At 44.8% G+C, this 19,662-nt stretch overlaps 1 long non-coding RNA gene across 4 annotated transcripts; it reads left to right on the forward strand.

Moving 5' to 3' along the window:
- Window positions 1–386: 386 nt before the first annotated feature.
- LOC127345689 (uncharacterized) lies at window positions 387–4,589 on the forward strand. Of its 4 annotated transcripts, none has more exons than XR_007878847.1 (7): window positions 388–865; window positions 1,016–1,136; window positions 1,255–1,398; window positions 1,562–1,633; window positions 2,796–2,874; window positions 3,215–3,391; window positions 3,910–4,589. It is a non-coding gene; the product is annotated as an uncharacterized lncRNA (long non-coding RNA). The 4 variants fall into 4 exon arrangements; XR_007878848.1 differs by having other exon boundaries at window positions 1,016–1,072; XR_007878846.1 differs by having other exon boundaries at window positions 387–865; window positions 1,016–1,398.
- Window positions 4,590–19,662: the final 15,073 nt, after the last annotated feature.

The raw sequence follows: 19,662 nt of genomic DNA on the forward strand, positions 1-19,662 counted from the left end.
GGCTAAAATTAAATCGGCCAAAGTTAGGCCCAAGGACAAGTTATACTTCTAAGAAGTACTGATTTCTGCGAGGGGTATAATCTATTATATACTAAAAGCACAATACAGAGGTTTAAAATAGAGATACCACATTAGACCACATCATGTGAATTATTTAGATTGTTAGATCTAAAATTTATGATTAAAATTAAAAGATATTGCATAATATCTGCGCCTCAAAAAAAGATTACGGCTGACATCTCTATTTTACTTAAAAAGACTAAACTGGTTCCTTATTCTGCCAGCCATACGTCAAACCCTTTCGTCGTCCAGCGTCGTCCCGCTTCGTCCCGCTTCGTCCATCGCCTCGTCCCTTATGGGCCTGGCCCAATTTCATTTTAATCACATAATACGCACGGATAACACAGTATTGGTTCCTTTATTTCTCCCCGCCCGCCTAGGGTTCCTTCGGCCTCGCCGCCCGAGCTGGCGACCGGCAGCGGCGGCACACCGTCATCTGCCCGCCGACGACCACTTATTGAAGCTCCTCCAGTTCTTGATACGACATCCTCCTGTTGTGAGCCCCCAATCTCTCCTTCCCGTCTCCTTTCTGTACTTTCCCGTCCTCTCCTCCCACCCAAACGTTCCTCTCCCGACGGTCTTCATCGACACAATAGCTCGTTGTCCTGCGCCTACTACTCCTCGGGCGGCAAGCACCTCAGGCACGATGGACATGGCCTTTGCAATCAGTAGGAGGACTGGAGGAGATCTGGGCGCATGACCTGGATGGCCCAACGATGCCAGATCCGGTGGTAGATCATGATGTACAGCTGTCGTCGAAACAGATGAACCGCCAAAGCTGACCCATCTTCGTTTCGCGATTCTGGTTCCCTCTCTCTCCCTCTCTTAATTTGGTGCTCAATGTTCCTGTAATTTCTTCAAAATTTGGGTGTGGTTGATTCAGTCTTGCTTGTTCACCCAGCGGAAAAGCAGTAATCACAAGGCTAGATTAAATTGTATCCATTTTTTCTGCTAGGTGATGAATTCAACTCACCCAGCGGAAAAGCAGTTGGTATCTCTTTGGACTTCGGCTGTACGTTCATATGGCCTTTGGCCTCTCACCAATTCCTCTCCTTTGTATCCATTTTTTCTGCTAGGTGATGAATTCATCTCACGATTGTTGATGTGCTGCAGGAATGCAGATGCACAAACTTTATAGATCTTACTTCTGTAGGAATGCTAAATTCTTCTGTTCACTAAACTATTTGGTTGCAGAGAATTCTAGAGAAGAGGATTATATTCATTACTTGAACAAATGAACATGGCGAAAAAATTGCCATTTCAGATGAGGCTGGTGGTGGAAGCCTCTAGCAGCATTGAGATATAATTTCCATTTCATACAAGACGCTTTGGACTGATGTATGTCGCAGCTCTACGCGTTTTCAGTTTACCAATATGTCTTAAATCTGTAGCTCATGTTTCCCGTCCACTTTTTTTGTTTACAACTGGACATAGAGTATGACAAATTTATTCACACAACCAATTCTAAGCATGAAGCTGATGTTAATGACTTCCATTCTAGAGTACTAAGCAGTGGTGACATATATATAGAGCTGATTAAGAAGGTTACTGTGCGAGATGTGAGGAGTACAAGGTAAAATCTGTTTGCACCTTCTCATATATGAATATAATATATAGTACAATTTTAAGTAAATGTATTTGTACTTTATGAATAATTAATCATAACAAACGTTACCATATACATCAATGTAGGTTATCTCGGTATTTATGTATTGGTAATTGTAAAAAAAATGTTTTGTTGATTGGACACAGGATGAAATAGAGCTATCGGAAAATAATTGTTGTACTGTGCATCTGAATCCTTGTGTACCTAGAAAGGAACATAACTATTTCAACACCTTATCAAAATCTCTACTATATTATATTATTATTATATATTATTATATTATTAAAAGAAAGAACGTGTTCTGTTTCCTCCGATCGTTGGATTTCGTCAAGCATATTTTCTTAGACGATTTTACCCTCCCACCCCGTCGTTTCGCTTGTCGTTTGTCCAATTTCCAGCGTGGGCTGTCTGTTGTCCAAGGGCCCAACCCGAGCGTACCCTCTCCCTCGTCCTCTTTTGTCGCCAGAACCAAGCCTACAGGCTAGGGTTCCTCGCTCCGGCCGAATTCTCCGCCGCCCTCTCTCCCACGAGTTCCCGCTGCTTCTCTGCCCATCATGCCTCCCGCCGGTGAATCCCGTCTCCCGGCCTCCCATGGGCTCCTCATCGCCTGCAAGAGTTGTGTAGGTCGCCGCCACCCCTCTTCCTCCGGCCACGCCCGAGGAGCTTCTACGGCGGAGCATGGCCATGCCGACACCATCCCTTTGCCTCGCACCAGCCCGCCGACGGGCGAGTGCGCTGTCCAACCTCCAAGTCCGGCGCCGCCCAGTGCGTTGCTGCCCGGCATGCACAACTCGAGGACGCCGACGCCCCTGCCCGCCACCGCCCCTGCACGTGTGTCCTCGCTGCTGCCCTGCGCGCCGTCGCCCTTCTTGACGCGAGGACGCCACTGCCTCCGTTCATCTGTCGTTCGCCACCAAGGTCTGTCGGTTTATCTTAGAGGGACGCTTCTCCAGGTCCGGTCCCTGCCTCTGTCTAACGCTGGATAGTGTCTCCTCCAGGTTTCCTCTTCAAATTTTGGCAAATTATTTTTCTTAAGGTTATGTGATCAAATGATGTCATAGCACTACTACCATGGCCTACTGAAATATCCTCAAGACTCTCAATCATATACATGTCTGAATATATGCAGGGAGCAAGTATTCCTCTCGTGTGGCTAGAGTGTGATGCGACAAACACCACAATGGCTTCTTTGTTTACAGGAAGCTTGCGTAAGTCCTAGATCTCAACTGACAGAACTAAACAACAAAGGAAAATTTTCAATTGGATTTGTCTTCTGCGCATGCTCACTTTCCAATACATTTGTTAAGTACACTAAAGAGGTAGAGATTTGTTAGTCCCCTGATTAGATTGCACTAGGACTGAAGATTTTGTGATCTGTCTGGCGTGGTGGCATTTTTAGTTCTCTACTTAAGCAATATGCACTGTTCATCCCATTTTACATGCTCTGATAGTCACACACATATATACAATTAGACTTTGTGATTTTGGGGAAGGAATCGATGTCTGGTTATTGCGTGCATGTGTATACTGACTACCCTCGCTGCTCAGGTAGATGAGCTCTGACGTCATGTCCATGGCGGGTTAGAGTTCTGTTGTGAAAGCCCCACACAGAGAGGCTGGTGCACGCATTGATGACCACAACCTTTGGAGGTGACGCGGGTGGTAGCCTCTATGTCAACGAGCTCCCGCGACACGCTACGGATGTTTCGATGCCGAGGTCCACGGGTAGGTATTTTTTGGTGATGTTTGTGATTGAGTTATTAATATATACTTACATGGTGCAAAGCAGAAACGCTTCTTCATTTTGGACCAGTCACCTAAGGTGAGCTAAATGACCTTGACCATTTTTTAGTTCAGTTCTCGGTTATTGCGAAAAGATAGCTACAAAGGGTGTGATGATGCAAATAGTGTGTAGTTCAATTATTACCCTTACTGTAACAACTGAGTCCATGTAATGTATGATGAAGCCAGTCTTGGCTAGAGTGGATCGGTAAATTGATTTATGGAATCATATATTTTAATAATGTGCATGGATCACAACTGATGACCGTTAATTGACAGCTCATATGTGTAATTTGTTCTGACTGCTTACTAGAAGTTATAATTCTAATGTATGCTATATTATTACTGAAAAGTGTTAAGTGTGTGAATTATTGGCTGCAAATCGGCAAAAACCAAAATTAGCTTATTCTGAGCATACATCATACTGTGCTGATTTCTTGAAATTATTTAATCATGCGCAGAAGCTTGATGCACCTGCGAACAGATTGGAACTTGAAGCAAGGCGAGAGGATGCCGTGTTCCTCACTGCGCGCGGCCTCGGCGTGCCTGCGTGTGGCAGTAAATAGACGAGCCGCCGCCGCCGCCAACCATGCCACCGCCAACCCCGACGGTCCCACGCACAGCCAGGTGTGCGTCCAAGTCCTAGAGTCAAGAGAAAAAACCTGCTCGTCCCACAGGAAGGTCCCAGGTAGAAGAGGGGATGGGCGAGAGGATGATGTGTTCCTCACTACGCGCAGCCAGGCTTCGGCGCGACCTCGAGTTCCCTGCATGCTCCTCATCCTTGATGTGACCCTCCAGCCAGCGAAGAGAGGGTGTGGGACGAAGAGGCACCAGAGGAGAGGGTCGAAAATGGGAGAGAACGGTGGCACCAGTGAGATTGACTAGGGTGAAGTGGCACTGGAGAAGTCCAGGGGTGGAGGCAAACACATTTGAGAATTTGGTAAGAGGAGAGGAAGAAGAGGTGCTAGAACTGGAGTAAGTGTAAAGTGTGCAGATAGGGTAGGGTAAGAAATTTCATTTTTCACGTGGTTGGCTAGATACACATGGAGATTTTTATACTTGGGCCATGGATATTTTTGTAGTTCTTTGTACCATTGAGTTATATGAATTTGTATGAAAGTAATTGATCTCTCAATTCTAACTACTAATTTCATATAAATTTTGTCCAGAACATTTGCTAATTTCGGACTAATCAAGAACCATTAAGATCTCTAATATCTTCATTTGGAGAAAAACGTTTATCCTCAGCCTAAATTGGGGCGCAGTAGTGCCCAGTCGATCATGTTATGATGAATCAAAAGGAGGAGCTGTTCCCTATTAGCGCAACAGATAAGTATGCTAATGGAACTATTACTTATAAGTTATATCATCATACTGACTGTTGTCATATTATCTAGACTTGTTAAAATTCAAGGTTTCTAAGATCATTCATGTTTCCCTGGTCTTTAGTGAATAATGGAGAAATTATATTGGATTCTGTAGGATTGTTTGACATATCTCCGCTTGGACTATATTTGTTCAGTATTTTTTATTTAAAACCATAAGTTCTACTTTTACTTGCTGTCTTGACCGTCCACTATCTTATATTGTTGTCTTACATATGAAGCCTTAGCTTGTTCCTGCCTATTTTGTGATAGCTCTTGTTTTACCTGTAATAAGTTTCAACTTGAATACTTTGCTTTTCTTGTGTTTGAGGACAAAAGTTGGCTAACTGCACATCACTTTTAGAATTTCCTATTTCTTGGGTTTGAATTGGATTACTCCATGGAGAACCTCAATTACTGTTTGTGACTTATTTTTTATTTTGGCATTTCTGGTCCCTGTTTGGGTGTCGTGTTGCGTGGCAGTTAATAATTCGTTTTTGCTAATGCTTTATTTAGTAGTTATGGCCTGAACACTTTTTTATGACTGAACTCTTTCGGTCTTGCTCAGGTGATTTGTTTAGGAAGCTAGATGAAATTCTTATTTGTTCGTAATTCATATGCATGGTGCATAATATGGACAATACTTTTCATTTAAGATCATCGGGCTGACAGCCGTATTTGGCAATGTCACTACATAGTATGCTACCCGTAATGCACTCTTCAAAGGACAGTCTGACAGAGCAGGGCATCCTGAGGTTCGCAGAGGGCAGCCCTGAGCCTCTTAAGCTACATACAATGGCTTATACGGTAATTTCGCACAATTTCAAACTTTCCGATAGCTTTGCAACTTGATATTTAAGTTGTTAACTGAGGTAAGTGCACAGTTTGTGCCATCAATTGAAAATGCCTCTGAGTGCCCTACTTAACTAGCATCCATCAAAATTATTTTGCTACAGTAAGATTGAGGTACAAGTTGCAAAGATATTTGTTTTTTTTCTGTTTACACTACATGTTGAATTATATTCTTAAATGCTTGTTGGCATGCCACATCAGTATCCATATTTTATATGATAGATAGATGGGGTTCAGACTTGTGATTTCCAATAATACTAACTATGCTACCTATTTAGTATGTGTTATAATACAGTTTCAGTTGGTCAAGCCGAACCAAGGGTAAATGAAGTGGTGGTGATGACAATGTTAAACTAAGGGAAAATGAAGGGGGGTGGAGAGGTGGAGTGGAAGAATAGGCCGCGAGACATGACATCTGCAAAGAAGAAAAAACATGAGAAGGAGAGATATTCATCCATATATATATATGAACGGGAACCATATTATTTATGTTTCGCACACATTTATAGACTGAAATAATTGTTTACTGGTGAGTAATTTTTTTGCGATCCCGTGGCAACGCACGGGCATTTGTCCTAGTGTACAAAGAAGCCAATAGGTTGAGTCCAATGAAACAGGTGGCCTCTTAAACTTAGCATATCTAGACACGAAATGCCTAAAAAAAAGTGAAGCACATATGCACCAATGGATCACATGCTTTCACATGGACTGCTCGATGCATGCATAATGTCCTTTGTTGCCTCCCATATATTACACATGCATGTATATATATTTGGATTACTCTCATATGTACGGTTAATACAGGTGTAGTTTCCCCATGAAAAGGATTACATGCCTATCCTATATATGTATACGAGCACGTTCGTCCATATATGTATGCGAGCTATTTTTTGGGTGCAATATGTATGCGTAGCTTATATATGTATATGTAGCTTATTGTATTATTTATTTTCTATTTTCATAAAAAGATGTTAAAGATTTATATAAATTTGAATGTATCAATATACTAAATAGTACGTAGATATATCTAAATTTAGATAAACTTGTGACATCCTTTTATGAAGTGAGGTAGTTCTAAAAATAATATATGAGGGTTTGATAATCCAGATTTAAAAATATAAATAAAAACACATAAGCTCTCAGAAAACAAACTATAAATTTTCATTCAAATGTTTACTTACTTTGGTAAATATAAAATATGTACACAAATTTTGAAAAAAGCTTTACGAGATATTTATTGCAAGAGAAAGTTGTAACATTGAGTGAATCATAATAAAGTCCATGTTAAACACTACTTAAAATGGGGCATGTAAAAGTGTTCTATTCATATTTAACTAGCTCTGAAAGGTAATGTACGAAGCAAAAAAATATAAGAAGATAAATCATTGATTAACCTTTCAATACATAGAAAATTCACTACCTTCTCGATGTAGTACGTGGTACCGATCAAAAATAGCACACGGTACGTGAACACGCACGCCCAACTATAACTGTTGTATACACGTGCATGACCGAATCTACAAAAAATTTACCCAAATAAAAAGAATTGCTACTTAAATTGAGAATTATGAGATAAATAACAAGTTCTCAAAAAGTAAACTATAAATTTACTTTCAAATATATCTAATTACACTGGAAAATATTAAAAGATATACACAATTTTAGAGAAGAATAAATTATAACTTTCCATTGAAGTCGGCACATCTATAAATCAAAAACTTTGAAAATAATAGCAGTAATGTGTAATTCATTTCTTTACCAATTTCGGTGTTAATACATTCAAGAATCACCAGCATTAATTTTCTTACGCAATGTCTTTACAATTAATGAAAAATACAAATATACATATTACGAAATCTCGCAAAACTAGAAAGCATCCTTTGACCGATCTAATGGGACATCTTTATAGCTGACTAATACGTAGGTCATCCTAAATAAGTATCACATCCATAGGTAAACATCATGTTAAGTGTTAGCCTATATTAAACTATAATGCATGCAAAGGAAAATAATATGAAGCACAATGATATTGGTGTGGTAACATCAGTTTTACCTCTAGATATATATAGTATCACATACAAATGTGACATATAACCATTAGTGTGATATTATTGAAATGGCACTGCAATGATTCAATATGGAGTAAAGATGATTAAATATTATAGATGTTGCATGCATATGTGATATTTTATTTGAATAGTATCTTTGGTAGCTACGAAACCATACAATATCATACCACACTGTTACTAATATTGATATACATGACTATAAATAATTTAAAGCATATACTTGTGAAATTAAGAGTAAGGATGGTGCCCTCGCATTTACGAGGGCCACATTGCTAGTTGTATATATAATAAATAAATGGAAGAAACCTCACTAAGTGATTTCTCTTGACATGCAAGCTGTCCACATCAGCAGCTTGCGTCCTCGCAAAAACTTTCATCTCCTTCCACCTCATCAATCATGCCACCTCAGCCAAAAACAATTCTATATTTTGTTTATTTTGTTTTCTGTTGAGAAGTTCAGCTTATTTGGTGATGCTCACCAAATGTTTTGCCCAAAGTGTTCCACGATACGCATTAAGTGGCAGGAAACGGCCGGAATACATGACAATGACATTAATATTTCTTCTCGATTAAATATCTACAGTCACCCTTCATCTTCTCTGTATGAACTATCTAAGAGATCAAACGCCGGTGCACTCTCCTCTCCCCACTATCCCTGATAATAACTGCACAGGAGCACCCCGAGAAGTTCACACAAAAATTGCAAAATTTTGGAAGGAACAACAGTCGTATTTCGAGCAATTGCGTCGAATTCCAGGTTATATTCTTCACTGACAACACCCAGGGTATTTTCATTTCCTTGATGGAGCCGCTATTGCTCTTCAGTCTTCACTACACGGCACCACGAACGAATACTGATCACTCAAACCTCTCGAATCTTTGTCTTCACTAGAATCTTATGCTGCCACAGATCCAAAAAAAAATTGTGCCCTTTGAACCTCCAAGGTAGAATTATTTCTCTGATTTGATTACTCTTAACTTCATGCCACTCTTGGCAACCAACACATTCGTTTTGCTTTGCAAGGTGCTTGCTAAGATACCATTGTTATCACCAGATTTTGGTCAAATCGGGAGGTGGGCCGTAAGAGAGATGGGCGTGGAAGATTACACGTGGGAGATCTCTGAAGCGGCCTTGCACGAGGGGTTTGGGCTGGATTGCCCGTGTATCTTTAATTATGGTAGATTGTATCTTAGATTAAAAGTTAGAGTTTGTACCGTGCACGGTGGGGATTATTCCCACGTTAGAAAGTCCCCTGGACTATAAATATGTATCTAGGGTTTATGGAATAAACAACAACACACGTTCAACCAAACAAATCAATCTCGGCGCATCGCCAACTCCTTCGTCTCGAGGGTTTCTACCGGTAAGCGACATGCTGCCTAGATCGCATCTTGCGATCTAGGCAGCACAAGCTCCACGTTGTTCATGCGTTGCTGCATGCGAAGCCTTGTTGATGGCGAGCAACGTAGTTATCATAGATGTGTTAGGGTTAGCATAGTTCTTCGCGTAATATGCTATCGTAGTGCAACCCTTGCATGTCTAGCCGCCCTCACACCTATCTTAGGTGTGGGGGCGGCACCCCGCTTGATCATTATTTAGTAGATCTGATCCGTTACGATTGCTCCTTGTTCTACAAGGATTAGTTTAATATCTGCAATAGTTAGGCCTTACAAAGGGGGGGAGGATCCAGCGGCACGTAGGGTGTCGTTCGCTAGTCCTAAACAGGATGTTCCGGGGATCAACTTCGTGTTGGTTTTTAGGCCTTGTTTAGGATCGGCTTACGATCACCGTGCGTGGCCGCGAGGCCCAACCTGGAGTAGGATGATCCGATTATGCGGTGAAAACCCTAAATCGTCGTAGATCTCATTAGCTTTATCTTGATCAAGCAGGACCACCATATATTCGTGCACCCCGTACGAATCATGGGTGGATCGGCTCCTTGAGCCGATTCACAGGATAACCTAAGAGCCGATCGAGGCTCGTATTTAATGTTTACGTGTATGTCATGCAGGAAATTAAGCGAGGCATCTCCATCACCTTCCTGACCAGGTATAGGTCAGGTGGCACGCCCTTGCATTCAGCATCGGACGTGTGACCAGAAGGCTTTGCGGGCCGTCGCTCGGAGGGACCTCAGCCAGCCGCAGCTCTAGGTTGTTCCCGGCTCTACCGTGTTGATCGTCGCTGCCCGCCGGTGGGTTTTGACAGTCAACACATTCTGGCACGCCCGGTGGGACAAGCTTCTACATCAACCACATCGCCATCTACATCTGAGATGGCGGACGGCACGCCAGTCACCTACGAGGAGCTGCCCGACGAGCTCAAGAAGAGGTATGACGAGATCAAAGTCACCCTCGAAGCCGACCTCATCGGCTCTTTTCAGAGAACCCGTTCCCATGGCATCAGATGGAAGGGGTTCTCACCGCAAGGTGCACTCGATGGGATAGACCTCTCTGCCCCGTCGGAGGAACGCACCAGGTCCCTGCGGCAGGAGATCAACTACTTGGTGGCTCACTCGCTACACCGTCACTCTGAGAACCTGGTCAACACGTTGGAGCGTGTCGCTCTTCGCGTGATCCAGGAGATCATGAGGCACCAGTACTCGCCGTCAGGACCAGCCCTCGGGACGCATCAAGGAGAGTTGCCACTCCAGTCCTGTCCACCGCTGCCATATGCGTTGGCAGCACCAGAAGTGCCGGCTACACCGGCATTCGTCGTCTACAAGATTGGTGGTGACCCTAGTGACTACCAGTTCTTGCCCGAGGCGCCTAAGGAGATCCCTCACGGGTACACGTGCACGTATGTGCCGGATTGTGGCAACTGGGCACTCACAAACCAGGCCACAACATCAGGGACTTCTGGGAAAACAGGAGGAACGTCAGCGACAGAGCTTGAGAAGCAGACGTGGCTAACTAAGTACGCCACCCCGACGAACCTCCAGAGCTCAGCTCCTGCAGTTGGCTCAGAGCTGGAAAAGCAAACATGGCTGGCTAAGTACGCCACCCCGGCGAATCTTCAGAGTTCAACTCCTGCAGCCAGCACAACGGATCAAATCAGTACCATCCTGAGAGACCAGTTCGGCATGGTGCCGAAAAGGAGGGCAATCGGCTATTCCAAGCCGTACCCCGACGACTACGAGATGATCCCGCTACCACCTAAATATCGGCTCCCTGATTTCCCCAAATTCAGTGGATCAGATGGTTCCAGCTCCATCGAGCACGTCGGCCGATATTTGGCGCAACTAGGACCGGCTTCAGTGTCGGATCAACTACGCGTGAGGCTCTTCTCACAGTCCCTCACGGGATCGGCTTTCGGATGGTATACCTCTTTGCCACCAGACTCCATCCGGACTTGGAAGCAGTTGGAAGAGCAGTTCCATATGCAGTACCATACAGAGGCTTCCGAGTCTGGCATTGCCGATCTAGCACAACTACGTCAGAAGCACGGAGAAACTGTGACAGAGTACATCCAACGCTTCAGGAATCTTAGGAACCGATGTTATTCGGTTCGTATAACTGAAAAAGAAGCGATCGAGTTGGCGTAGCAGGCCTTGCAACACAGCTCAAGGACATGGCCTCCCAAGCAGATTATCCCTCACTGGCGCACATGGTTCGAAAGCGTCACAAGATATGAACAGCGCCACCGGACCTGTACCAAGACAAGTTCAAGCGTGCGATAGTCCTGGTCGATGCGAGAGGAAGACGAAGTTCTGCGGGAGACCAAGAGGTAGCGATGGCTGAATGGACTCGGGGAGGAACCCCCGTGTCCTGCAAATGGGTAAAGCCACTAGGCCCACCCAGGGGATTTGATTTTTACGTGACCAAGACTGAGCAAATCTTCGACCTCCTGCTCAAGGAGAAGCAGTTGACGATTCCTGAAGGTCTCAAATTCCCCACGGTGCAAGAGCTGAACGGAAAGCCATACTGCAAATGGCACAACTCGCTCTCCCATGCCACCAACGACTGCAGGGTATGGCGTCAGCACATCCAAGCGGCGATAGAAAAAGGGCGTCTAATTTTCAACCAGTACGCCATGAAGGTCGACACCCAGCCCTTTCCCGCCGTTAACATGGTGGAGTGCACTTACCCTGAAGGTTGCCAGCCAGGATCCTCGTTCAGCATCAACATGGTAGGACCTGGGAACCACTCTGGCAAAGATGGAGACGAGGGCAAGCTGCTCTCGTAGCAAGGACACGAAGGAGGCCGCTCCACGCGATCGGCTCCATCATGATGGCAAGCGCTACGTCACAGAGGGAGAAGTGAAGAACATAAGATATCAGCGACCCCTCTCTGATCACCTCCTCAACAAGTATGTAAGTCAGTATGACCAACGCCGACGGTCCAGCTATGATAATGAAGGAGATCGTCTGGCTAGAGAAGCCAGAGGATATCGTCGGCATGATCATGAGGAGGAAGAGCACGAGCGCCGTGCCACGGGAAAATCAAGGGAGCAAGATGACAGCGACAGACATCGGGACTGCCCCTTCTTCGTGACACTGCTGGGATTCAGGAATGAGCCGATTGCCCACAATCGGCAATTGCCCAGAATGCAACCAGAAAAAGAAGGATGCAGCCAACGTGTCTGTGTTCAGGCGCTTAGGGCCTCTCCCGCCACAAAGCAAACGTGCTGAGTCCCCTCGGTGGGCAGATATCAAGGATTCCGAAGACGAGGGACAAGAAGAAGAAGAGGACAGGTACCACCGTCCAAGGTGGTGCCCTGACGGACTCAGCCGTTCACAAAAGCGCAGGGTTCAGCGATTGCGCGGCCTGGAGGAAGCCGAAAGGTTATACCTGCATACGCTAAGGAAGGCACGGCCTGATCTGGCTGCGAAAGTTCAGCGAACCCTGGATGAAGAAGGTCGTCCACGGAAAATGGAGTGGCGTCCCAAGCAAAAGAAAGCCGATGATGAAACATCGGCTGGCACGAACATGGTGCTCGTCCTTCCGACGGAGCTTAGTGCTCCACGATTCTATGATGCACTCAAGGCGGACGACAGCAGGCGCATCAAGTCAGAGGTTGGGTTGGTTTTATCCACCAACCTGACCGAGTAGCAAGATTAAACCAGTGAGCAAACAGGGCGAGGCTGATCCTTGTGATCGGCCCCATGAATTATGAAGGAGCATTACAGAACCTTCAGTCAGCGCTCCAATGGATATGGAGGCCGATTCCAGCAATCGGCCAAAATTATCTTCACCACATGTTCTGCTTGTGTTCAGCATCGATCCACTGGGCAGCGGCCACGTCGGCGGATGAAAGTCAGCACGAATCCTCGCGGAGCCGACGTGCAAGCGCAGTACCCTGGCTAACCATAAAAGCCGATATCTGCAGTCATCTGGCAGATTCGGCTCGGGGGGCATATAGTCAGATGAACATGTGCAGATAAACATGTGTAAACATGCGTGCAGTGAAACATTGGGGGCCGATTAAGAAAAATCGGCCAAATAAAAAAAAACATTTTACGCAAGAAGCGAAGCCGATGCGCAGCCATCGACTCTAGTACAGTTATACAAGACCAAGACCTGCTGGCTATGTGCTCAAAGTTTGCATCAACATCGACGTTCAGTAAAAGAAAGCTGATCGGCGACCTGTGCATCCTCGCCTATATTCTCGCCTTGATTAAGGCTCGGGGGGCAGTTAACTTGGTAGATGCTCTGATTTGAGAGCCGATTGGAGTCACATCGACTGGCCCTGTATTAGGATCTTCTCTGAAGTAGTAAGGTGTTGCAGAAGAAGACTACTGAAGCTATGGAGAGGAATCGGGAAAGGAGGCCATCGGCTTTTACAGGTTTTGGACCGTCCTGTCGCTGCAAAAGGGACTTGATTCTCAAAATAGCCGATGAGTAGTCATCGGCTAAGGGATTGCGAAAAATTATGGTCAGATATCAAATCGCAGTCTGAGATTGAGAAGTGCTTGACCGACGGGCTAATCGGCATGTGAGTCCGGCTTCACGGGCGTCCAAAAGAAAGCCGATACGTTGCTATCGGTCTTGGCATGACAGGCGGAAGGAATGAAATTGGAGTAATTGAAGGACGAATTAAAAGAACAATTTCATTAATTCAAAGGAGTGGCTTTACAAGAAAGAGCCGATGGCTCTCAAAAGAGGGATCTGGTGCCTAGTGCACTGCTACTACTAGTCCTATTCTACTAGTCGTCGCTGTCCTCGCCATCACCGCCGTCGATGTCGTCGGCGCTGCTCCCAGGAAGCTCCTCGTCGCTGCTGCCCCAGCCCTTGGCCGGAGCCTCGTCCTCCTCGTCATCATCATCATCCTCGCTGTCCGCCCAGGAGCGGAAGCGCTTGGTCGGCGGGTACCCGATGGAGGAGGAGGATTCATCCTCCTCCTCTTCCTCCTCGTCATCATCTTCGTCCTCGCTGTCCGCCCACATTCGGGAGCACTTCTTCGGCGGGAGCTTGGCGGAGGGGGAGGCTTTGGCCTTCGCTACTTCTCCTTCTTTCTTCTCATTGTCGGAGGAGAGGGGGTTCACCTCGGAGTGAAGGTTGTCCTCGTTCTTCTTCTTCGGCGAGGATTGGAGGGGGAGGCCTGAGAGGGAAGAGGAAGAGGAAGACATTGCTACAGGAGGAGAGGGTTTTGTGGGTGCCGATGGCTGGAACAGAGGAAGGGGATGAAGAGAGCTAATCAATCGGCACAGTTAAATAATGAGAAGCCTGGTGGAAATTTAATGCCATTACAGTTTCCGAGGAGATGACGCCAGAGCTATCGAATTTTGCAGAGAAGCTGAGAAGACAGGGCATAATGATAACGGATACTGCAACGGCTCTGCTCTGCCACGACATGACCCTTCAAAGGAAAAACAGAGTGGTTTTGGAATTATCATTGCCAAAACCAGGGGGGCATGTGTTATCACCAGATTTTGGTCAAATCAGGAGGTGGGCCGTAAGAGAGATGGGCGTGGAAGATTACACGTGGGAGATCTCTGAAGCGGCCTTGCACGAGGGGTTTGGGCTGGATTGCTCGTGTATCTTTAATTATGGTAGATTGTATCTTAGATTAAAAGTTAGAGTTTGTACCGTGCACGGTGGGGATTATTCCCACGTTAGAAAGTCCCCTGGACTATAAATATGTATCTAGGGTTTATGGAATAAACAACAACACACGTTCAACCAAACAAATCAATCTCGGCGCATCGCCAACTCCTTCGTCTCGAGGGTTTCTACCGGTAAGCGACATGCTGCCTAGATCGCATCTTGCGATCTAGGCAGCACAAGCTCCACGTTGTTCATGCGTTGCTCGTACTGAAGCCTTGTTGATGGCGAGCAACGTAGTTATCATAGATGTGTTAGGGTTAGCATAGTTCTTCGCGTAATATGCTATCGTAGTGCAACCCTTGCATGTCTAGCCACCCTCACACCTATCTTAGGTGTGGGGGCGGCACCCCGCTTGATCATTATTTAGTAGATCTGATCCGTTACGATTGCTCCTTGTTCTACAAGGATTAGTTTAATATCTGCAATAGTTAGGCCTTACAAAGGGGGGGAGGATCCAGCGGCACGTAGGGTGTCGTTCGCTAGTCCTAAACAGGATGTTCCGGGGATCAACTTCGTGTTGGTTTTTAGGCCTTGTTTAGGATCGGCTTACGATCACCGTGCGTGGCCGCGAGGCCCAACCTGGAGTAGGATGATCCGATTATGCGGTGAAAACCCTAAATCGTCGTAGATCTCATTAGCTTTATCTTGATCAAGCAGGACCACCATATATTCGTGCACCCCGTACGAATCATGGGTGGATCGGCTCCTTGAGCCGATTCACAGGATAACCTGAGAGCCGATCGAGGCTCGTATTTAATGTTTACGTGTATGCCATGCAGGAAATTAAGCGAGGCATCTCCATCACCTTCCTGACCAGGTATAGGTCAGGTGGCACGCCCTTGCATTCAGCATCGGACGTGTGACCAGAAGGCTTTGCGGGCCGTCGCTCGGAGGGACCTCAGCAAGCCGCAGCTCTAGGTTGTTCCCGGCTCTACCGTGTTGATCGTCGCTGCCCGCCGGTGGGTTTTGACAGTCAACAACCATGTGAATTGACAAGATCCTCTCTGTACTGGGTTCTTTGTTCCATTAAAATGGACCTTCTGCAAATGTTCAGCGTGCTGCATATGATGGATAGTTGGAGTTATTCCATCTAAACTTTGGTTGGGTTATCTTGTTACCTAAGGTTAAGGAGCCACAAAGGATTCAACAATATAGACCTATATGCCTTTTAAACGTAAGTTTCAAAATTTTCGCGAAAGTGGCCATCATTAGACTGAATGTGGCTAATCATGTGGTGAGGTTGTTGATGACCCACAAGTATAGGGGATCGCAACAGTCTTCGAGGGAAGTAAAACCCAATTTATTGATTCGACACAAGGGGAGACAAAGAATACTTGAAAGCCTTAACAGCGGAGTTGTCAATTCAGCTGCACCTGGAAACAGACTTGCTCGCAAGAGTTTATCAGTAGTAACAGTTTTATAGCAGTAGCAGTAGTGAAATAACAGCAGCAGTGTGATGTCTACGGGAGCTTCTATTCTTGTAGACAGTGTTGGGCCTCCAAGAGCAGAGGGTTGTAGAACAGCAGCAAGTTTCCCTTAAGTGGATCACCCAAGGTTTATCGATCTCAGGGAGGAAGAGGTCAAAGATATCCCTCTCAAGCAACCCTGCAACCACAAAGCAAGAAGTCTCTTGTGTCCCCAACACACCTAATACACTTGTCAGATGTATAGGTGCACTAGTTCGGCGAAGAGATAGTGAGATGCAAGTAATATGGATGAGTATGAGTGGTAATAGCAATCTGAATAAAATATGGCAGCGAGTAAACATGCAACAAAACAGTAAACAAACGGGGATTCGATGCTTGGAAGCAAGGCCCAGGGATCCTGCTTTCACTAGTGGACACTCTCAACAATGATCACATAATAGGACTACTTTACACCCTCTTGTTGGATGATGAACACCACTAATTGTGTAGGATTACACGAACCCTCAATGCCAGAGTTAACAAGCTCCACAATATTCAATGTTCATATTTAAATAACCTTAGAGTGCAAGATAGATCAACACAATTACACCGAGAACTAACATAGCATACACACTGTCATCATCACACTATGAAGGAGGCATAGATCACATCAATACTATCATAGCAATAGTTAACTTCATAATCTACAAGAGATTACAATCATAACCTACACCAAGTACTACACGATGCACACACTGTCATCATTACACCGTGCAGGAGGAATAGAGTACTTTAATAACATCACTAGAGTAGCACATAGATGATATTCAACTAGATCACATAAAGAGAGAGATGAACCACATAGCTACAGCGGAGCCCTCAGCCCCGGGGGTGAATTACTCCCTCCTCATCATGGAGACAGCGATGGCGGTGAAGATGGCGGTGGAGACGGCGGTGGAGATGACTCCGGGGGCAATTCCCCGTCCCGGCAGGGTGCCGGAACAGAGACTTCTGTCCCCCGAATTGGAGTTTCGCGATGACGGCGGCTCTGGATGGTTTTCTCTGGTTTTGTCGAACGGGGTCGAGGATTTAGGTCAGGGATGACTAAATAGGCGGAGAGGCAGAGTCAGAGGGGCCACAGGGGGCCCACACGCTAGGGGGGCGCCCCCCCTTGGTCGCGCCGCCCTGTGGGGTGGGGGCCCTCTGGCTCCCCTCTAGAAGCTTCCGGGAATTCTAAGATCTTCGGTGTTAATTTCGTCCGATTCCGAGAATATTTCCTTACAAGGATTTCTGAAACCAAAAACAGCAGAAAACAGCAACTGGCCCTTCAGCATCTCGTCAATAGGTTAGTTCCGGAAAACGCATAAAAACGATATAAAGTGTGCATAAAACATGTAGATATCAACAATAATGTGGCATGGAACATAAGAAATTATCGATATGTCGGAGACGTATCAGCATCCCCAAGCTTAGTTCCTGCTCGTCCCGAGTAGGTAAACGATAACAAAGATAATTTCTGGAGTGACATGCCATCATAACCTTGATCATACTATTGTAAGCACATGTAATGAATGCAGCGATCAAAGCAATGGTAAATGACATGAGGAAACAAATGAATCATATAGCAAAGACTTTTCATGAATAGTACTTTCAAGACAAGCATCAATAAGTCTTGCATAAGAGTTAACTCATAAAGCAATAATTCAAAGTAAAGGTATTGAAGCAACACAAAGGAAGATTAAGTTTCAGCGGTTGCTTTCAACTTGTAACATGTATATCTCATGGATAGTTTTCAATGCAAAGTAATATAATAAGTGCAATATGCAAGTATGTAGGAATCAATGCACAGTTCACACAAGTGTTTGCTTCTTGAGATGGAGAGAAATAGGTGAACTGACTCAACATAAAGATAAAAGAATGGCCCTTCGCAGAGGGAAGCATCGATTGCTATATTTGTGCTAGAGCTTTGGTTTTGAAAACAAGAAACAATTTTGTCAACGGTAGTAATAAAGCATAAGTGTTATGTAAATTATATCCTACAAGTTGCAAGCCTCATGCATAGTATACTAATAGTGCCCGCACCTTGTCCTAATTAGCTCGGATTACCTGGATATCATCGCAATGCATATGTTTTAACCAAGTGTCACAAAGGGGTACCTCTATGCCGCCTGTACAAAGGTCTAAGGAGAAAGCTCGCATTGGATTTCTCGCTATTGATTATTCTCAACTTAGACATCCATACCGGGACAACATAGACAACAGATAATGGACTTCTCTTTAATGCATAAGCATTCAGCAACAATTAATTTTCTCATATGAGAGTGAGGATATTTGTCCAAAACTGAAACTTCCACCATGGATCATGGCTCTAGTTAGCGGCCCAATGTTCTTCTCTAACAGTATGCATGCTCAAACCATTCAACTTATGGTAAATCGCCCTTACTTCAGACAAGACGGACATGCATAGCAACTCACATGATATTCAACAAAGAGTAGTTGATGGCGTCCCCAGGAACATGGTTATCGCACAACAAGCAACTTAATAAGAGATAAAGTGCATAAGTACATATTCAATACCACAATAGTTTTTAGGCTATTTTTCCCATGAGCTATATATTGCAAAGATAAAGGATAGAAATTTTAAAGGTAGCACTCAAGCAATTTACTTTGGAATGGCGGAGAAATACCATGTAGTAGGTAGGTATGGTGGACACAAATGGCATAGTGGTTGGCTCAAGGATTTTGGATGCATGAGAAGTATTCCCTGATAATTTGTCGATGAAGATGTGACGGAATAAAATATAGTTTCACTAGAGGTGACCTGATAATTTGTCGATGAAGAAGGGGATGCCTTGGGCATCCCCAAGCTTAGATGCTTGAGTCTTCTTGAAATATGCAGGGATGAACCACCGGGGCATCCCCAAGCTTAGAGCTTTCACTCTTCTTGATCATATTGTATCATCCTCCTCTCTTGACCCTTGAAAACTTCCTCCACACCAAACTCAAATCAAACTCATTAGAGGGTTAGTGCATAATCAAAAACTCACATGTTCAGAGGTGACACAATCATTCTTAACACTTCTGGACATTGCTCAAAGCTACTGGAAGTCAATGGAACAAAGAAATCCATCCAAAATAGCAAAAGAAGCAATGCGAAATAAAAGGCAGAATCTGTCAAAACAGAACAGTCCGTAAAGACGAATTTTACTTAGGCACCAGACTTGCTCAAATGAAAATGCTCAAATCGAATGAAAGTTGCGTACATATCTGTGGATCACTCATGTAAATTGGCATAATTTTCTGAGTTATCTACAGAGAATTAGGCCCAGATTCGTGACAGCTAGAAATCTGTTTCTGCGCAGTAATCCAAATCTAGTATGAACCTTACTATCAAAGACTTTACTTGGCACAACAATGCAATAAAATAAGATAAGGAAATGTTGCTACAGTAGTAACAACTTCCAAAACACAAATATAAA

The sequence above is a fragment of the Lolium perenne genome, chromosome 3 (genome assembly GCF_019359855.2).
Source record: "Lolium perenne isolate Kyuss_39 chromosome 3, Kyuss_2.0, whole genome shotgun sequence".
Taxonomy (NCBI): domain Eukaryota; kingdom Viridiplantae; phylum Streptophyta; class Magnoliopsida; order Poales; family Poaceae; genus Lolium; species Lolium perenne.